The sequence below is a fragment of the Pinus tabuliformis genome, chromosome X (genome assembly GCF_031772625.1).
Source record: "Pinus tabuliformis cultivar Carrire ecotype Pingquan chromosome X, CPIR1, whole genome shotgun sequence".
Classification (NCBI taxonomy): Eukaryota; Viridiplantae; Streptophyta; class Pinopsida; order Pinales; family Pinaceae; genus Pinus; species Pinus tabuliformis.
In genome coordinates this window covers 375,019,006-375,038,088 of record NC_142308.1, presented here as the reverse complement: position 1 = coordinate 375,038,088, position 19,083 = coordinate 375,019,006, and the positions used below count along the sequence as shown (strand labels likewise).

The following is a 19,083-nucleotide window of genomic DNA, read 5'->3' as shown; positions in this document are numbered from 1 at the left end:
AGTTCCTATTTTTCAGAATCACAGTGGGTTTCTCTCGTACCAATTTCTAAAACTCTGCTGTTATCTAGTCGTCTCCTATACAACAGTATAATATATTATTTTTAGAGCAAGATTTGAAAAAAAAATGATTGTAAAATACAATAATCCATTGGGAATCGTGAACAACTACAATACCTTAAAATGCTAATAAAAAATTAAAAGCTAGCAACAATCAGACGGTAGACTCTTGTGAAATTTATGAAATAAAAAATTAAAAGCTAACAACAATCAGACGGTAGACCCACAGTGTTTGAAGAATAAAAAATCAATCACTAACCTGAACTTTGAAGCACAATTTGTAATTTCTTGGCAGTTTCCTTGGAGGCTGGAGCCAATTTTGAGCTGGGCGACAGGCGTAAGTTTGAATCGGCAATGCGTTGAGAGAGAGTGTGCACTGTGAATCATGAACTCGATTGTACAAAGAAAACAAGCCCACGGGCCACATTCGTTGGGTAAAAGACAGGGAGACCATGCAGTGGCATGCACAGATCTCAGAAATCATCCATGGAAAGATTCCAAATTTTCCCAGAGAAAAAATCTTCGACTAAAAGGGAATTGCCCATTCTCTACAAAAAACACTAAATCTCTGACTGAGAAAAAATGGCTATTGCCATTGGCTGCTCCCACATGCTAATTTGACAGCCTCCGCCCTCTTGAAATTTCCACAATTGCCAAGAGTTTCACGCAAAAGGAAAGAAACAGTGACGGCCCTGCACGCTGTGAGATAACAGAAACTATACCTAGGACGTGAGGTGACGTGAGGATGATAAGAAATAGCCATATTATAAGGAAACAGAACTATACCTAAGTATAAGAACGTTTTGGAAAAAATTCGAAACGTCAAAAAAAATGTTTTTAACTCTTCTGAGCACGTCAGTCAAAACGGGCATGGACAAATTCCAGCGGTCAAATACGTTTAAAAAAGCTTATGATGGACAAAATGCCCGTCAAATTCCATCCCTGGAGGTGGGTATTACGAATACTGGTACAGTCCCAGCAAGACGAGGAATTGGTGCCACGCTCTCTGCCGACCTCGCCAGTGGCCACGCCTTTAACCAACCGGCTCAAATATAAGCTTAAAGCTCGCTTGCATACTGAAAAAAAGAAGCTTAAAGCGCGGTTGGCATAAAATGCCGAAAATGTATAAAGCTGTTTTTGCCACGTGGATGGTCAAAATGTCTCCAGGTCAAATCATTAAGTGTCTCCAGCTTAAAGCATTGAACCCTTGAACTGGACGGCGATTCCTAAATCCACTTCTACTGCATAGTTAATGCCCCTCACATGCGGGGCGATAATAACATATAACACGCGCCCTGATGACTCGAGAAAAAAAAAACGTATCGCCGAACTATGCAATAAAGGTAGATGTATAGACTCCTGAATTAATTGTTTCAGTTAAGCTTGACAACGTAGCCTAATTGCCAACTGTCTTTCCCCATTTCCTGTTTCGGGAAACTTTAATTCAAATGGCAGTTAATATATTCGGGCATTTTGAATCTGCAATTTAGGCATGATTTATGGTATTTGATTCTATTTATTTTACTAGATTTACAATTTAACTAACGAATTAATGAGATTGCAGATTTTTTTTGTTCCCTGAATTTGGACATATTAGTTGTTACATAGTGTACGACTAAGCTTAACCAAAGCAACGTTATTTGAATAAATAAATGATAAGTTGATTTGGTTGGATTAATTAATGTTTGGGTTGATTATTTATTTTTCTGCTGAAATATAATTTTTTTTAAATAAAGATAAAATATTTTTTAAATAAGAAAACAACGTATCAATTAGAGTTATTTTAATGGTTCTTATTTTCTTTAGTGACATTCAAATTCTAGTGAGTGACATAATGAGCTATAATATCTGGATGAATATTGTTGTATTGCCTTTGAACTTTGTAAGTGAGTATACCTACAACTTCACTCTAGCCCTCAAGCTACTATAGCCTTAGAGTTTAGAGGGTGGCATATTTCTTTCCTCCAAAAAAAGAATAATATTACTTATAGTAAAAAAAAATTAGTTTTAATTAAAAGCATTATAAAACATCAATAATTCTACTCTCATGTGCTTGCTTGGTTAGTTGGTGTGCCCTCTTGTATGAGGAAGATGTATATTTCCTTCCATGGTGAACCTTGACTTGAGGTGTTTACTTTTTAAAATAAAAACAAATTATTCTCTAAATAATAAACCATGTCAACTATAATAAAAAACCAAAATGAATACTCCCACAGTTAGTTATTGATATTAAAGGAGATGTCTTAAAATTATTTCACTCTTAATCCAAAATAAATTTTCTCTATGTACATGTGAACTAACACAATTTCCTATCAACTTTAAAGAGAAAAATTGAAGTAATTAGAAGTTTAAAAAATAAATTTATATTTTCACCTTGAATGCGAGGAAGATGTATAATTTTTGTACTTTTAAAAATATTTTAATTTAAAACTTAAAAAAGCTATTTGAATATATATATATATATATATATATATATATATATATATATGAGATGATAGGTGATGATGATAATTAACGTCTACTAAGACTAATGTGGTTTATCCAAACTTAAGAATCTAAGAAATTAAATGAATTTTTTAACATATTATCTCTATGCTTAAAGAGAAGTGAGAGAAGTATTCTTCATTCACCATAGTTTTGTTCCCTTAATAAGTCAAGAAGGTTTGTGTTGTAATAGATATTTTTAAAATTAGAATAAATTTGACTATAAGCCGAGAAGTCTAAGAGAAGGTTATTTTCATTTTCAACCCTCTTAGTATCGCACAAACTATTTCTTCCTTCGCAGGACATTGTGGGAATAGACCAATACCCAATTTCACTATGGACCTCATAAAATTAGTTCTTATCTTAGTAGTGTTCATTTTCTTCTCAACATTAGTCAAGCCACATAAGTAAGTATGGTTTTCAAGATTAGAGTTTATCACCTCCTTATAATATCCTAGCTTCATTCTTCCCTCTAACTATCTCTAACTTCATAACTTCTCCTTAAAATTTGAAGTAATAATATTTTTAATATTATACTTACTCTGCAAGATGATCTCCTCATTTATCCCTGAATGGTCTAGCCAAGATTGGGCATCCTCATGCCATCCTCACTTGAGCTAAAAGTGGGGGTTTTGACTATAACTAGAATAAATTTTAGGAACCCTCTCGGCTTCCATGTTGTATAACGTCTTTTTATACATGATATACCTCATCATGGTCATGCGCTTCCATGTTGTATAACATCTTTTTATACATGATATACCTCATCATGGTCATGCTTTCAATAGGGGAAAGGCTAGCTTCAATCAAGAGGATAGGGTAAGGAGTACATCCTTTAATCTTGAGGTTGTAGGCTATAAAATGCTTTTCGATCTACTCAATATTCCTTTTTTATTCTTCGGATATATCATGAACCAAAACCTCATATCCATATAAAATAAGAGGGCGGATAAGACTCTCAAAGAGGAGCTTTTATTATCCCAAATCCAAAGATCTATTGACATGCAATTGTTTTCAAGCCCATAGTAAGCTTTCCACCCTCCACTCATCATTTTCTCAATGCTATAATTTCAATTGAACTGATGATTGACGTTGATTCCCATATATCTATATGAAGGAACTTCCCCCATGTAACCATTATCGTAAATGAAATTGTCATAATTAATATTTTTGGATTTAATTATCATGACTTTAGTCTTATCCATGTTAAGAATCATACCCATAGTGGAGAAACAATATTGGAAGATTCTTAGTTGTTTTTCGAGATCATCCTTGCTCTTTACTAAAAGGACAATATATTGAGCATAAAGGAGAAGAATTATGATGATACTAGTCAGCAAGCCAACACATATTGGATCTTCTAAATACTCTTAAAACTTATCAGTGTAAATGTCATAAAGGGTAGGGAATAATAGATACCCTTGCTTGAATCCGATATTGTAATGAATTTCTTGTGACCAACTTTCACTAGTCTTGTACGTACACTCACCATAATAAAATATTTCAATGTCTAATGAAAAGAAGTAAATAAGAGTCATTTAATTAAGAAGTAACACAAACATGTGTAAAATATTAATAATAATAATAATAAATAAAAAAATCAATGTAAATCATAAAGAAAATATTAATAATAATAAAGAAATTCAATATAAGTCATAAAGAAAGTATAAAATTTTTTCTACATTTTGGCACTATATTTTTAGGTCTACCCAATCCATGTGTTCAACTAAAATTTTCAAGCAATTAAATTTGTTCAGGCATTCAAAAGCCCATCTTAACTAGAAATCTATAAGTGCTGAAATTATTGAAGTGCAATATTTTTTTCAATTTTTGCACTCTAGAATCAATTTGCATCTCAAGATGTTTGATCCCTCTAGGCCCTTTCTAGATTCGTGGTTAAGATGGATCTATAACGGGTTGCAAATTATAAGAAAGTACCTAGACCATATATGCATATGCTCCTTTTCACAAAAGCTTAGTTCTTATTTTCAGTGTGTAGATTGTGTTGAGATTTGCAACAAGAAATGCTAAAAATAGCACTGCTATAAATAGCAGTTCAGCCATTATCGATCTTAGCAACAATGAGTGAAAAGTGAAAGTGCTAAAAATAGCTTTTCTAAAATAGCATTTCGGGATCCCTTCTTATTTAGTCAGTCCCTCGACTAAATATAGGAAGTAAAATTTGAATTTGATGTTAACAATTGTTTGTAAATTGGTTAATTAATTCATGTTGAGTTAATTAGTTAAGGAATTATGAACATGAAGTCTATGTGAGGACATGCAACAGTTTCTCCTTTGATTGAGGGATTTATCCATCAGTTAAAGAGATAAGAGTGAGTTGTAATATTGAGTTGTAATTAGTTGGCTCAGTTAACTGAATCAAATCCAGTTAGATTAATTTAAAAGTTTGTTAAATTAATGAGATTTTAGTTAGTTAATGCTTGCATGCATGTAACTATTGTATTTTAGATAACTGAGATTCACTCATGGATAACTCATGCATGTCAGTTTAGTCAAAGACCCAGTTGAGATCAGATGGAGGGACGATGTACTATCAGTTGCTAGAATATTCCATTGTGAATATTCCTTGCATTCAGAATGAATATTATTCCTTAAGAATTGAGCAGTTGGATCAGAGGTTACAGTGAGTGTGATGAGGCTAATTCACACATGTGATATCATTGGACCCCAATCAAAACTGTACAAGGAAATAGGAGGCTTGGAGGGCTTGAGGAAGATATATTCTATGTCTATTGAGTCTGTGAGCTGTATTGTTTGATTGCAGAGAGAGCAGGATAGCTTGAGAGATAATTCTTTTTGTAACTTGAACAAGATTTCCACTTGTATGATAATACAGAGTTGGCGATTTAGGCTAGTTCTTTCCCCAGTGGTATATCTTCTGTGTTATGGTTGATTACTTCTCATTCTCATTTATATTTGTTCTTGGTTAATGTTGCTCATGTTCGATTACGCTTCCGCTAAATTGTTTGTAGAAGTAGATCAAGTGTTTTGCTTTAGTACATTGAATTACTCAGTGATCTACAGTAGGAATTTCTACATGGTATAAAGCAAAGGTGATCAAGGAAGAACAGTATACAAGTAGGAGAAGTTCGAAGTTTGGTTTTTGAATATTAAATTGAGTTCTTATCACATCTATTTCACCAATGGCATTCAGTGGTTTGAGACTCGAATATGCCCTTGATGGCAGTTCGAATTATATAGCCTGGAAGGATCGCATGGAGGCAGTATTAGAAGATAATGGTCTAAAGGACTTCATTGATCAAGAAGTCCAAAAGCCAACTGATGCTACTCAACTGGCAGAATGGAAAAAGTGTGTGGTTAGAGCAAGGAGAATCATCCTAGAGGGAATTCGACATCACATTGCCTCGAGCCTCCATGGGAAGGAGACTCCATTTTCGATGTGGAAAACATTGAAATATCTTTATCAGAATAGCAACAATCAGAGGAAGATGGCGGTGAAAGATAAACTTTGAAAGATCAAGTGTGAAAAGGGCAACACAATCTCTACGTTCCTGAACAAGCTCACCACCTACAGGGATGAGCTTGGAAGCGTAGGGATCATGACAGTTGATGATGACATGGTGAGTCTTGCACTCCTCGGTCTTCCTAAGAGTTGTCATAGCTACCAGGACTTGGTTAATGGAAGAGAGAAACTGCCAGATTCGGAACGACTTTGGTCGGATATGATGCAGGAGGAGATAAGGCAAAGCACCAGGGATGCATCTTCATCAAAACAAGATGATGAAGAAAATCTAGCTTTAGTGAGTAAAGCTAAGAAAATATAGCTTTAGTGGGAAGAAGGTCGACAAGTCGAAAGTACGATGCTTTCACTGTCATGAACTGGGCCATTATGCAATGAATTGTCCACTAAAGAAATCCAAGAAGGGTTCCTCGAAGGGATCTGATGGTGATGCATTAGCCTCACAGTTTGAGCTGGATTTCTCGCTTATTGCATGCATGGTTTCATCCATGGTGGGATGTGATTGGTACCTGGATAGTGGAGCTTCTTTCCACATGTCGGGTGACAAGAATCTTTTCAGTACATTGGAGGAGAAGGATCTCCAGATGCGGATCGAGATGAGCAATGATGGAAAGTACTGTGTCTTAGGTGAAGGTACAGTTGTGTTTCAGAGGGAGTGTGGTGATCCTCTCACCCTATCTACTGTTAAGTATGTACCAGGTTTGAAAGAGAATCTTGTGTCTATTGCTATGTTAGAAGGTAAAGGCTATGATGTAGTCTTTAGTAAAGGAAAAGTTTTCCTGAGGCATATCGGCACCGGACAGACCAAGCGAATAGGGATTTTAGTAAAGAATCTCTACAAGCTAGAGGTAGATGATTGTGCTGCACTGAGTTCCAAAGCATAGGTGGTGCAAGGCCAAGATGTTGGCGATCTGTGGCATAGAAGACTAGGCCAGTTGCATCACGGGGCCTTGAATATCATGCAACAAATTTCTACTAGCTTACCCAAGGGAAAACTAGAGAAAATAGACACATGCAAAGGATGCACCCTGGGTAAGTATACAAAAGCTTCCTTTTAGGATTGGGATAGTAGAGCTGGAGTAATCCTGGGGTGAGTTCACTCAGATGTATGTGGACCATTCTCTACGACCTCCATCGCTAAGCAAATGTACTATGTTATTTTTATTGATGATTTTTCTCATAGATGTTGGATCTACTTTATGCAAAAGAAGGATCAAGCCTTCTTGAGGTTTTGTGAGTTTAAAGCCTTGGCAGAGAAAGAATTTGGAAAGAAAGTAAAAGCCTTGCATAGCGACAATGGTGGAGAGTATGTTTCCTAGCAGTTTAAAGACTTCTGTGCTGCAGAAGGAATTAAACGGGAACTGACGACACCTCATAACCCACAACAGAATGGAGTGGCCAAAAGGAAGAACAGATCTATTGTGCGAGCAGCTCAAGCGATGTTTCATGACTAAAGCCTACCACTTCATCTATGGGATGAGGCATGCAATACAATAGTGTGCCTTCAGAACAGAAGTCCTCATCGTATTTTGGGGATGAAGACACCTATGGAGGACTTTTCGGGGAAGCGACCAGATGTGAGTCACTTCTGCATCTTTGGATCACCAGTTTTTTGTCATGTGACCAAAGATGCTCGGAAGAAACTAGACCCAATAGCTGAGTTGGGGATGCTTGTGGGGTACACAGATACACCCCACAACTATAATGTGTTTCTGTCTACCAGTCAAAGGATTATAGTGCACAGGGATCTGAAGTTCGATGAGCAGAGAGCCATGCGAGTGTCACTTGAGATGGAGCTCAAGTTGCATGGAGATGAGGAACTTTTAGTTCCAAAGGAGGAGGAGCCTCCTGATGATGTGGATCAACCACATGTAGAGGATCCAGTAGTGGAGACCACCACTTCTGGAGAGTCTTCCAGAGACGAGCAGAAACACTCGCAGGAAGCTGACAAATTGATGCTAGATGCGAGAGAGAATGTGGGGTAGCCATCCTCTCAGCGTAGATAGAGGAGATCTGCCTAAAGATACACTGGCTACATGGACCTGGTTGGGGAGTGTGTAGCGACCGAACCTTCATCTTTTAGGAGGCAGTGCAGCAACCAGTCTGGGTTGATGCAATGGTAGAAAAGTACGATTCTATGATATGAAACAGTGTGTGGGATGTTGTCCCTAGACCTGGGGACAAGTCAGTGGTTAGTTCCCAATGGCTTTACAAGGTAAAGCAGGCAGCTGATGGCAGTGTTGAGAAACACAAGGCAAGGTTTGTTGCCCGAGGTTTCTCACAGGTTGAGGGGATCGACTACGATGAGACCTTTGCTCCCGTAGCAAGGTACTCATCTATCAGATCAATGCTAGCTCTATCAGCTCAGATGGGTTGGAAGATCCATCAGATGGATGTGAAGACGACGTTCCTTAATGGGAAGATTGAGGAAGAGTTATACATTGAGCAGCCCGAAGGATTTGAGACCTCCGATCGCGAGTCGCATGTTTGTTGACTCAAGCGAGCACTATATGGGCTGAAGCAAGCACCTCATGCTTGGTATACCAGGATCAACAACTATTTCACCGAGTTAAGCTTCACCAAGAGTGAAGAAGATGCGAACCTTTACCACATCATGGTAGAAGGTAAGCCATTAATTATTGTACTTTATGTCGATGATTTGATTTTGACAGGTGATGATTAGCTGATCAAATCTTACAAAGAGGACCTTGCAAGAGAGTTTGAGATGAAGGACATGGGCCTCATGCACTACTTTCTAGGAAGTGTGGCAGAAATATGGGTAAGTATTTGTGTCTCAAGGCAAGTATGCCAATGAGATACTCAGGCGCTTTCACATGGAGAAGTGCAAACCCATGCAGACTCCTCCAACTGGGAACTGGAGGAAGGAGGATGCTACTTTAGGTGAGGTAGTATCTACTACTATTTATTAGCAGCTGGTGGGTTCACTCATGTATTTGGTGAACACACGTCTTGACTTATGCTTTGTGGTGAACCAACTGAGTCAAGCTATGGTTCAGCCTACCAAGCTGTTTTGGAAGGCAACAAAGAATATGCTGAGATATCTCAGAGGCACTACATAGTATGGATTATGGTACAGACGGACAGAGGGAGTGAAGCTACAAGGCTTCACAAATGCGGATTGGGCTGGTAGTCCATCAGACCAGAAGAGCACTTCTGGAGGAATCTTCAACCTTGGTTCAGCTACAGTTTCTTAGTATAACAGGAAACAGAGATTAGTTTCACTTAGCTCAACAGAGGCTGAATACATGTTTGCAAGTCAGGCATCATGCGAGGCCATTTGGATGTGGAAGATTCTAGTGGGATTGTTTGGTCAGATGATGGATCCTACAGTGATACACTGTAATAATCAGAGTTGCATAAAAATTTCTGAGAATCCAGTGTTTCATGACAAGTCCAAGCATATAGATATCCGTTACCATCATCTACGGGACTGTGTGGTCAAGAGGATCATGATGTTGCAGTATGTTTTGACTGAGGAGCAGGATGCAGATATTTTGACTAAGGCATTGTCAAAATGCGAGTTTGAGTTCCAAGTCTATGTGAGGACATGTAACAGTTTCTCCTTTGATTGAGGGATTTATCCATCAGTTAAAGAGATAAGAGTGAGTTGTAATATTGAGTTGTAATTTGTTGGCTCAGTTAACTGAGTCAAGTCCAGTTAGATTAATTTAACAGTTTGTTAAATTAATGAGAGTTTAGTTAGTTAATGCTTGCACGCATGTAACTACTATATTTCAGATAACTGAGTATTCACTCATGGATAACTCATGCATGTCAGTTTAGTCAGAAACCCAATTGAGATCAGATGGAGGGACGATGTACTATCAGTTGCTAGAATATTCCATTGTGAATATTCCTTGCATGCAGAAGGAATATTATTCCTTAAGGATTGCATAGTTGGATGATGAGGCCAATTCACACATGTGATATCATTGGACCCCAATCAAAATTGTGAAAGGAAATAGGAGGCTTCAAGGGCTTGAGGAAGATATATTCTATGTCTATTGATTCCGTGAGCTGTATTGTTTGATTGCAGAGAGAGCAAGATAGCTTGAGAGCTGATTCTTTTTGTAACTTGAACAAGATTTCCACTTGTATGATAATACAGAGTTGGGGTTTTAGGCTGGTGCTTTCCCCAGTGATATATCTTCTATGTTATGGTTGATTACTTCTCATTCTCAGTTATATCTATTCTTGGTTGATGTTGCTCATGTTTGATTAAGCTTCTGCTAAATTGTTTGTAGAAGCAGATGAAGTGTTTTGTTTTAGTACATTGCATTACCTGGCGATCTACAGTGGGAATTTCTACAGGTTGATCTTGCAAATTATAAGAAAGTACCTAGACCGTATATGCATATGGTCCTTTTTACATAAGCTTAGTTCTTATTTTCATGGTGTAGTTTCATCTTTTTATCTTGTTTGCTTGCAGGTTTTAATGGACATATATGAGCTTAACTTGATTGCAAATTCTAGAATATTCTAGAATTTAATGGACTAGACGAAGTGAGTCATTTGACCTCATTCACTCTTGTATATCCTTTGAAAAACATTTAATCAATTTTAAAATATAAGCGACATAACATTTTGCAGCCTTGTATGAGGGCAATGTACCATTACATTTTAAGAACATAAAATAATACTTAAATTAACAAACTAAAAAATAGTAATAACACAAAAAAATCAATGTTGGCCATAAATAAAATACTTAAATTTTCACCTTAATTTTACATAAATTATATATAGAAATAATCTAATTAAAGAAAAATCACTTTTTAGTATGAGGGACATGTAATTCATTCACTACTTAATATCAAGTTGACAAATATTAAAGGGATACATTTAAAAATAATAAAATAACACTTACATTAAGAAATTAAAAAATAGTGATAAAAAATCAATGCTGACCATAGATAAATACTTCAATTTCCATCTTAATTTTACATAGAGTAATAAAATTAAAAAATATATTTTTTAGTATGAGAGATATGTAATTCATTCACTATTTAATATAGATTCGAGAGATATTATTGATATTATATAATATGTAATTGACACTATGTTCACTTGACATGTAATATTTAATAAAAATAGTTCAATGTCCATATTAAATAATATAATTTTATATAGAAAAAATAACGTAATTTAAATTTAATAAATCTTGTATTTTTACTTTGAATACCATTAATGATTAATATTTAAAAAATACTAATAACAAAATATATATATCAGATTTTGAAATATTCTCTAAATATACAACATAAAATCAATTAAACTAGTACAACCACATTAAAAATATTAATGTGGTTGATACATTGATATAGTCGAAAGCTTTATAAATATAACAAAAAAAAGTCTTGCAAGATGAAAAATGCCTTACCAATGTTCGCAATTCGCTGATTAACCAGGTATAAAAAGGTTATGGGTCAACTTTAACTAGAGTAACAAAAATTACACATCTTATTGTAAAATGGACGATTTTGCTAAATAAAAATTGCTTATATATTACTTTCCCCATCTAAGTAGAATATGAACTTATTAAAATTGGAATAATCTCAAATCCCTAGAAATTTGTGGGTAGGGAGCCATGTAGGACAAATCTAATTTACTTTGAGGAAAAAAAAAAGAATTACAAATCTTATAATAAAATGGACTATTTTGCTAGATAGATTTTTCTCATACATTAATTCCCCTATCTAATTAGAATATGAACTTATTAGAATTGGGATAATCTCAAATCCCTAAAAAATTGGTTGCAAAATAAGATTAAGACTAAGAATATGCTGAACATATTCCATTGAAAACTAAAAAACAAAAAAAATCAACAAATCTTCATCTCCGTAAAATTGAAATAAAAACACAATTATAAGATTAAAAAAAAAAATCCACAATTCACTTTATTTTAATAAGTAAATCTTGAATATAGATAATTGTTTTTTTTAACCTCTTCTTCCAGCAAAGGCTTGATCTCGACTGACCTTGATAGCAGCGATACTCTTTGCTATCTTTCTTCTTGCAGAAGAGACTAAACTTAATATCCAGTGAGTTTATCTCATGGATACTCTATGCCACCTACTAATACCGTAGTGAGTCAATGATCTTTTCATTGAATTTCTTCAATCTACACGGTGTTTCTAAAAACCTCTCCGCTAAGTTCGCCGATGAGCATAATTTCTTCACCGTGTGTGACATGACCTTTGTTAGTTGTTTTCCTGGATCTTGCTCTTATGATTAGTCGAAGTCCCTATGACATTACGGCATAAATTTAGTGCGGGTGAAAAATATATATATATACCTGCAAAATTTGAGTAATCACATAAATGTTCATCTCATACCAATATCAAGATTAAACCCTTCAAGCCATCCTTCTCCACACTCGAGCTCAGATCTGGTAAGGATTCAAGACTTTGCAAAACAATGATCAAGCCTGCTCTAATATCAAACTTGATATGAAATTAAATGATTAAATTTCCTTTGTATTTTTACAACTTTATTAAAATTTAATAAACATCTAAAAAAACATAAATAATATACATCAGGTAAGAAAAAAATTTGTTAAATAAGTTCACCCCTCATAAATTATATATCCACCTCTGCGTCAAGGGTGTAATCGACCATTCAAATGAAAAAAAATGCATGTAATTTGCCTCTGCATTGAAAATTACTTTAAAACTTAGAAAATTCACCTTTACTATTCTTCTTGGAAGATAGAAGCACGGCTGGAAACTTTCTATAGCTTCCCCAAAACAAAAAGGCTATATGGCATGTTGTTTTCCAAAACTGCTACAAAATATACTTTGAAAAAATTATGAGTAGAAAATATTATGTAATCTAGCTATGATGCAATGGTGAGGCGTGGAGTTTGTAAAGACCAAATTATAGGTTCAGGGCTTCTTGTTGTGATGTTTTCGGGATAACCCCTTACAAAATACTCTTATATATTTATTTTCCAATTTATATATCTGTGAGAGATTGTATTTTATTTTTTTATTTGCATTTTTAAATTTTTTTTTTTAAATTATGTTTTTCTCTTATATATTCATTTTCCGATTTATATATCCGTGAGAGATTGTATTTTATTTTTTTAATTACATTTTTAAAATTTTAAAAATATTTTTTAAAAAAATATGTTTTTTCTTAAAAAGTATTTTAAAATGTAATTTTGAAAAAAATAATTTAGAATCGTTTTTATTTTGTTTAAAGTATGTTTTTTTTTCTTTAAAAAAGTATTTTTAAAAATAATTTAGGAATTATTTTTCTTTTTCAAACTATGTTTTTATTTTTATTTTTTTAAATGTGGCTTTTATTTTGAAAGCTCTTTAAATCTTCCAAAACTTTTTAAGAAAATGTTCATTTTTATTATTAAAATGTAGTTTTTAATTTGTCTTGGCTTAATACAATATTGATTCTTTTTTATTTTTTTTACCTAGTGAGGACTTGAACCCGGAACCCCTCTTTGGACCAAATTTCATGTTATCAAGGGATTGGGTTCCCTCACCTGGCCTTTGAAATTTTTATTTCTAAATAAAGGTTATTTTATTTTGTTTTGGGTTTATTTTTTGTTATTTTTAAGTTTGTTATTTATTCTTTTCTGTTTCTTTATATGTTTTGTGATTTTGTTTGTACTGTTTTTTAAGGTTGATTTTAGAAATTTGGTTGCAAGGATATCGATTGTCAAGGTGATGAATCTCAAAGAAGTTGTAATTTTAGCATTGAAAAAGAATTGTAGGAGCCACAAAGACTGTCACTTTCCAATTCGAATATTGATTTTAAGTTTTTGGTTACAATGATACAAGTTGTTACACTATGGTTTCAATTAAGTTGAAATTTTGGCCTTGATTACAAAAAATAACAAAAAACAAATATTACTAATAGTGTCATTTTTCAATTTGGGGATTGATTTTAAGCTTTTCATTAACAATATTACTAGATTATTCAAGACTTAGCTGAAAAAAATGATAATTTTAATGCGGTAGAAAAAGGTGACATTAGTAGAGTACCATTTTTTCAAAATAATGGTTGATTGTAACTTGGATTATTCATGGCATTGAAGTCAAGCTCCAACACCTTGTTGCAAAAATTAAATATAGAATCTTGAGGGTCAAATTGAAATGGAAAATGTGTCTATATATAATAACTTCATCTAAAAAGAACTTTTGAATTCAATGATAGATTTGTTTACTTAAACAACAATCCTTATAGACATGGCTGGCTTTAAAAAATATAGTCTAGTATCTAAGAGTGCTTTCACCAAAATACAAAAATAAACTATACAACATCTATGCTACTTCTGTAATTTCAACATTGTGAAAACTCTTTTTAACATTGTCCCATTTCCTCACATATAACCCTATCCATGGATCCAATGTAACAAATCTGCAACACATCCATATATATAAAAAAAATTAATGTGATAGTAATTAAAGCTTTGAGATTCTACCCACTTACCATCATACTTACCATATAACTCAACATTGTTATTCTGTCGATTTTCGGCAATTATTTTCAGTCTACATGAATTAAAACCTTAGAATTCTAATTCCTATGGTCTTACGTACTCAATAGTGACATCTCATATATGCGAAGGTAGTCGACCTTTAATGCACTCTTTTGCAATTTAATTAACTCTCAGTACAATTGATTTCTCTATAGATTACATAGGAAAGAGCTAACCAGCCATATATTGGGTATTTAATGCTGAGCAGCACGTGACTTAACGCGATAACACGGGAGCGGGCAAATTCGGCATTAAATAATATTTTCCCGCTCCCGTGTTATCGGACTAAGTTGCGTGCTGCTCTGAGAACATTAAATACCCAATATATGACTTGTTAACTCCAGCCAATTACATATGCTTGAGGCTCGCCATTTGAGGCTGTCCTGGCTTAGGTAGCGGACTGTTACGCACCACGCGGGCTTCCTGCAGCATTTTTCTTGGGATTGGCTTCCCTCATCAACGGCTCTTATCTCTTGGGGTGATCGTTCGGTTCTCGAGGGTTTTGACATTTACCCTTCTGCGGTTTTGGTCCTGTTCATTGTTGTGCTTGATTGGGAACGTGTTAAGATGGAACTCCTTGCATGATGCGAGTGCCCGCCTATTCTGCGGTTCTATTGCTCAACTCCTAGTATGCTCCGGGTTTTTCTGGTCAATTGCCTTTAGCGCTCGGGCAAGCTGGGGTTCAGCTACGGCAACAGGGTTTCTGGGCATTTATACAATAGTAACTATTTTATTTACATTATGCCTATCTTGCTATATTACGGAAGCTTGTATATATTTCTAAGTTATTACTAACCTCTGGTTTCTTTCTTGCTATGACTTCACAAATTCCCCTTCCAGGTATCCCAACCAGGGATCAAAATTGAACACGTCAGAGCCCTTCAAAGTGTCTCTGGCAAGTCAGAGAAGTAAGAAGAAAATTTTACCAGTCAAAAAAATTTAAAAATTGATTTTTGTCATTTAAAAAAAAAATTGGAATAATATCTTAAAAAATTTTAAGAAGTGTTGTCAAATTGTCAATTTTTTTTTAAATTTCATTTTTCCTGAAATTAGAATTTTAGGAATGAAAAAATTAGAATTTTAGGAATGTTGAATTTGTAAATTTCTTTTCATGTTAAAACTTAAGTCCCATTTTAGAAACTCCCATTTGAAAAACAACAGTTTCCTTTTGAGTTGTTTTTTCTAATTGTGCATATGATGCAAGTTCTTATTACGCCGTAAGGCGTTTCCCTCTGAAATCAACTCCCCTCTCTGCTTACCTGTCATCGTGTAAGCCACACGATTATATGTTAGACGATTGCAACAATTTCAGCCGTTGATCGTTGATTCAAAAGGGTTGCCCAAACGGTTTGGGCGTTTCATTTGGCGGATCGAATAGTTTCATCAGGGTAGCTGAACCGGGCTCTCTAGTGCTACATGCGTCCCACTAACCCTGTTGGCGGGCTTTTCTTGTACTGTCTGTGGGTGGAGTTGATTGATCCCAAGGCTGTACTGAGCAGGCAGCACATTCTCACAAATCCCGGTGTTCTCAAATCCATCGTTGAGAAAGCGGACATGAGAGAAAGCGATACCGTCCTGGAAATCGGCCCGGGTACTGGAAATCTAACCCTAGAGTTGCTGCAGGCCGCCCACAGAGTCATCGCAGTCGAGATCGATCCCCGGATGATCGAAGTAGTTCACAAACGCATAAAGGGGACCGAAATGGCTCAGAGATTGGAGGTGAGTTCCAATTTCCTTTGCATCTTGTTTTTACATTCATTCACCTTATTTACCTCATTAACAATATGTCAATTCCACATGGATTATGACTCTTCATGACCACCCCAAGTTTCAAATCCTCAGAGACATGTTTTCCCTTCATGAGCTGTTGCTTCTATGCACCTGTGTAAGCAGCGGCTCAGGCTCCGGCTCCATGTGGATGGGGCAAGGTGTAGGTCTTCTGCCACAATCACTGAGACATATGTTTTCGAATATCTGTTGTCAGCCTGCTATAGTTCGTTGTGATATTCACATAATGGAAATGGGCATGCTTTCTTCATGACCTGACTTCAGTTCATCGTGATAATCCCATAATGGAGAAGGGTGCGCTTGTTGCATTTGTAAACTGGAAACATCAACCAAAAAAAAATCCTACATTGACAACAATACTGAAGAAGGTTTATTTGTGAAATACCACATACATTAAAACTTTTTCAAATCTTTGCCAATCTGAAAACTGGGTTTAGGGTGAATTTCTCATGCCTATGCGATGAAAATTGGCTATGGGGTGAAGTCCTCATGCTTATGTGATAGCAGCCTTCTTTTCTTCAATTACTACCTTTCTCCAATCTAATGATGCTTAGAAGTACCTGTGTGCTTTGGGAAGCCATAATCTTGTAACGTACTGCACTTTCTGTCTGGCAATGAAAAATGCCAATTTTGGCAATAAAACACTTCTTCTTTTTGCAAATTTGATGTTGCAGATGGATTCCCTACCCCCTTATGTCCAATTGGGCACCTCAGTATTAAATTTATGCAATTCAAACCTGTAATTCCAAGATTCTGGCAAAATTTCTGCCAAATTTACAAGGAAAATGCACTGGAAAGAGATTCTGTTTACTGCAAGGTTAGCCTAAGCTATGTGCTTTGCAGGTTCCCTTGTGATGTCTTCGTAATTGTCTCTTGCAATTCCTTTTTTGTTCCTTGTGATTGCTGTCTTTGGTGATACCTTATTAATTTTTGGGATTACGATAAATCAAAGTTGCTCTTCTCTAATATGACTATCTCCTTTTTCTTTTCTGTTATGGACAGTTGGTGCGAGGGGACATACTACGAACAGACTTGCCAACTTTTGACATATGTGTAGCCAATATACCTTACCAGATATCATCTCCGCTCATCTTCAAGCTTTTGTCCACCATGCCCAAGTTTCGAAGTGCCACCCTCATGCTTCAGAAGGAATTTGGCCACCGCCTCGTGGCAAAGCCTGGTGATTCCCTTTTCAATCGCCTGGCTGTCAATGTGGATCTTCTGGCCAGTACCAAGCTCCTTATGGATGTGAGCAAGAGGCATTTTACGCCATGCCCTAAAGTGGATTCCTCTGTTGTGAGAATCGAACCAAGGGCATGGCCTCCTCCAGTCGACTTGAGTGAATGGAATAGATTCACTCTGTTGTGTTTCACCAGAAAGAATAAGACTCTCGGTGCATTCTTCCTGTTCATCAAATTTAATCTTGAAGGCATATATCCCTGCTACTGTTTATTTTCTCCCCAAGATTATCTTCTTTAAAGGCATTTACAGCATGGATGGCAGCAATTTCTCAACAAACAGTATAGGTACATTTGCATTGTATGAGAAAATGGAGGAATTTTTCCTTTTTAGTTAAAAGGACGAATCATCTTCGGTTTTTCTTTGCAAGCAATACTTTAAGCAGACAGGCGTTTCAATATGAATTAGTTATGTTTTTTCGATCTCTTCATATTTATTTTCTTCAACATGTTTGAAACCTTTTCTTCTGGGAACTATTGTTTTTGCAAATATTTTACCTTGAATCAATTCGTCTCAGCATGCATTCAAGTTAGTTAGAATGGAATCACATAGGTTTCAGCAGTTTAGCCTAGTCGGTTGTCTCATTAGTCAGGCCTTATGAGATGTATGTTAAAAGACTGAAACCTGCTTATGTTAAGGTGAATTTGTGCTGAAAACAGTTTTCAATACTCACGGATCAGACCTTGATCCGAAGAAACTTGTGGGTTAATGGAAACTCATGATCACAGATATAACTGAAAAAGGGAAAAGGAAACCCTCCTATTGAACGATTTCCTCTGCGAAGTTTTTCTCAAGCTCTTGTCAAATACAAGGCAAACTCTTACATTCCAACTTAACAGAGTTCTTCGCAGAACTGAGGTTTTAAACATTTTTTTCGTAACTGACAGGTAAAAAATATCTTGAAGATGGATCACTTTCAGCTGCATAATTTTTTTAGTGTCTTGTACTCTAAAGTTGGAGTACGAGGGAAAATATTCCTTGCTCATTAAATAAAGCCTCATCTGTGACTCCGTCGGTAACAACCACTCTTTAGAAGGTAGGCCCCGATATAAATACCAACATTTTGAAAGAGAGTCTAAAATCCTGAAAGGCTCTAAAGGATCATAGTGTACAACGGTGACTTCCCCACAAAGATTAGTCTTGCACATTACACAAGACTTGATCGAAGGACTTTCTGCGTAATGAAAAAGGCAATATGGGAGATTCCAATCATGTTCCAAGGCATTTTTTAAAATGTGGATGTGACAAAAGGTTGTTGTGGAACGTGCTGTTTGTATATTTTAACACACTAACACCTTACAACAATGAACTAACAATATTCATGATGAAAATAGCAATAGGGAAGATTTATCTGCATAATGAAAAAGACAATATGGGAGATTCCAATCATGTTCCAAGGCATTTTTTAAAATGTGGACGTGACAAAAGGTTGTTGTGGAAGGTGTTGTTTGTATATGGGAAATTTCTTGATCATTGTGTATAATCCTAATGTTGATAG

General features: G+C 35.5%; 1 pseudogene; it reads left to right on the top strand.

Moving 5' to 3' along the window:
* The first annotated feature begins 927 nt into the window (after nucleotides 1-927).
* On the top strand, nucleotides 928-18,476 carry LOC149140068 (ribosomal RNA small subunit methyltransferase, mitochondrial-like; annotated as a pseudogene).
* The last annotated feature ends 607 nt before the right edge of the window (nucleotides 18,477-19,083 follow it).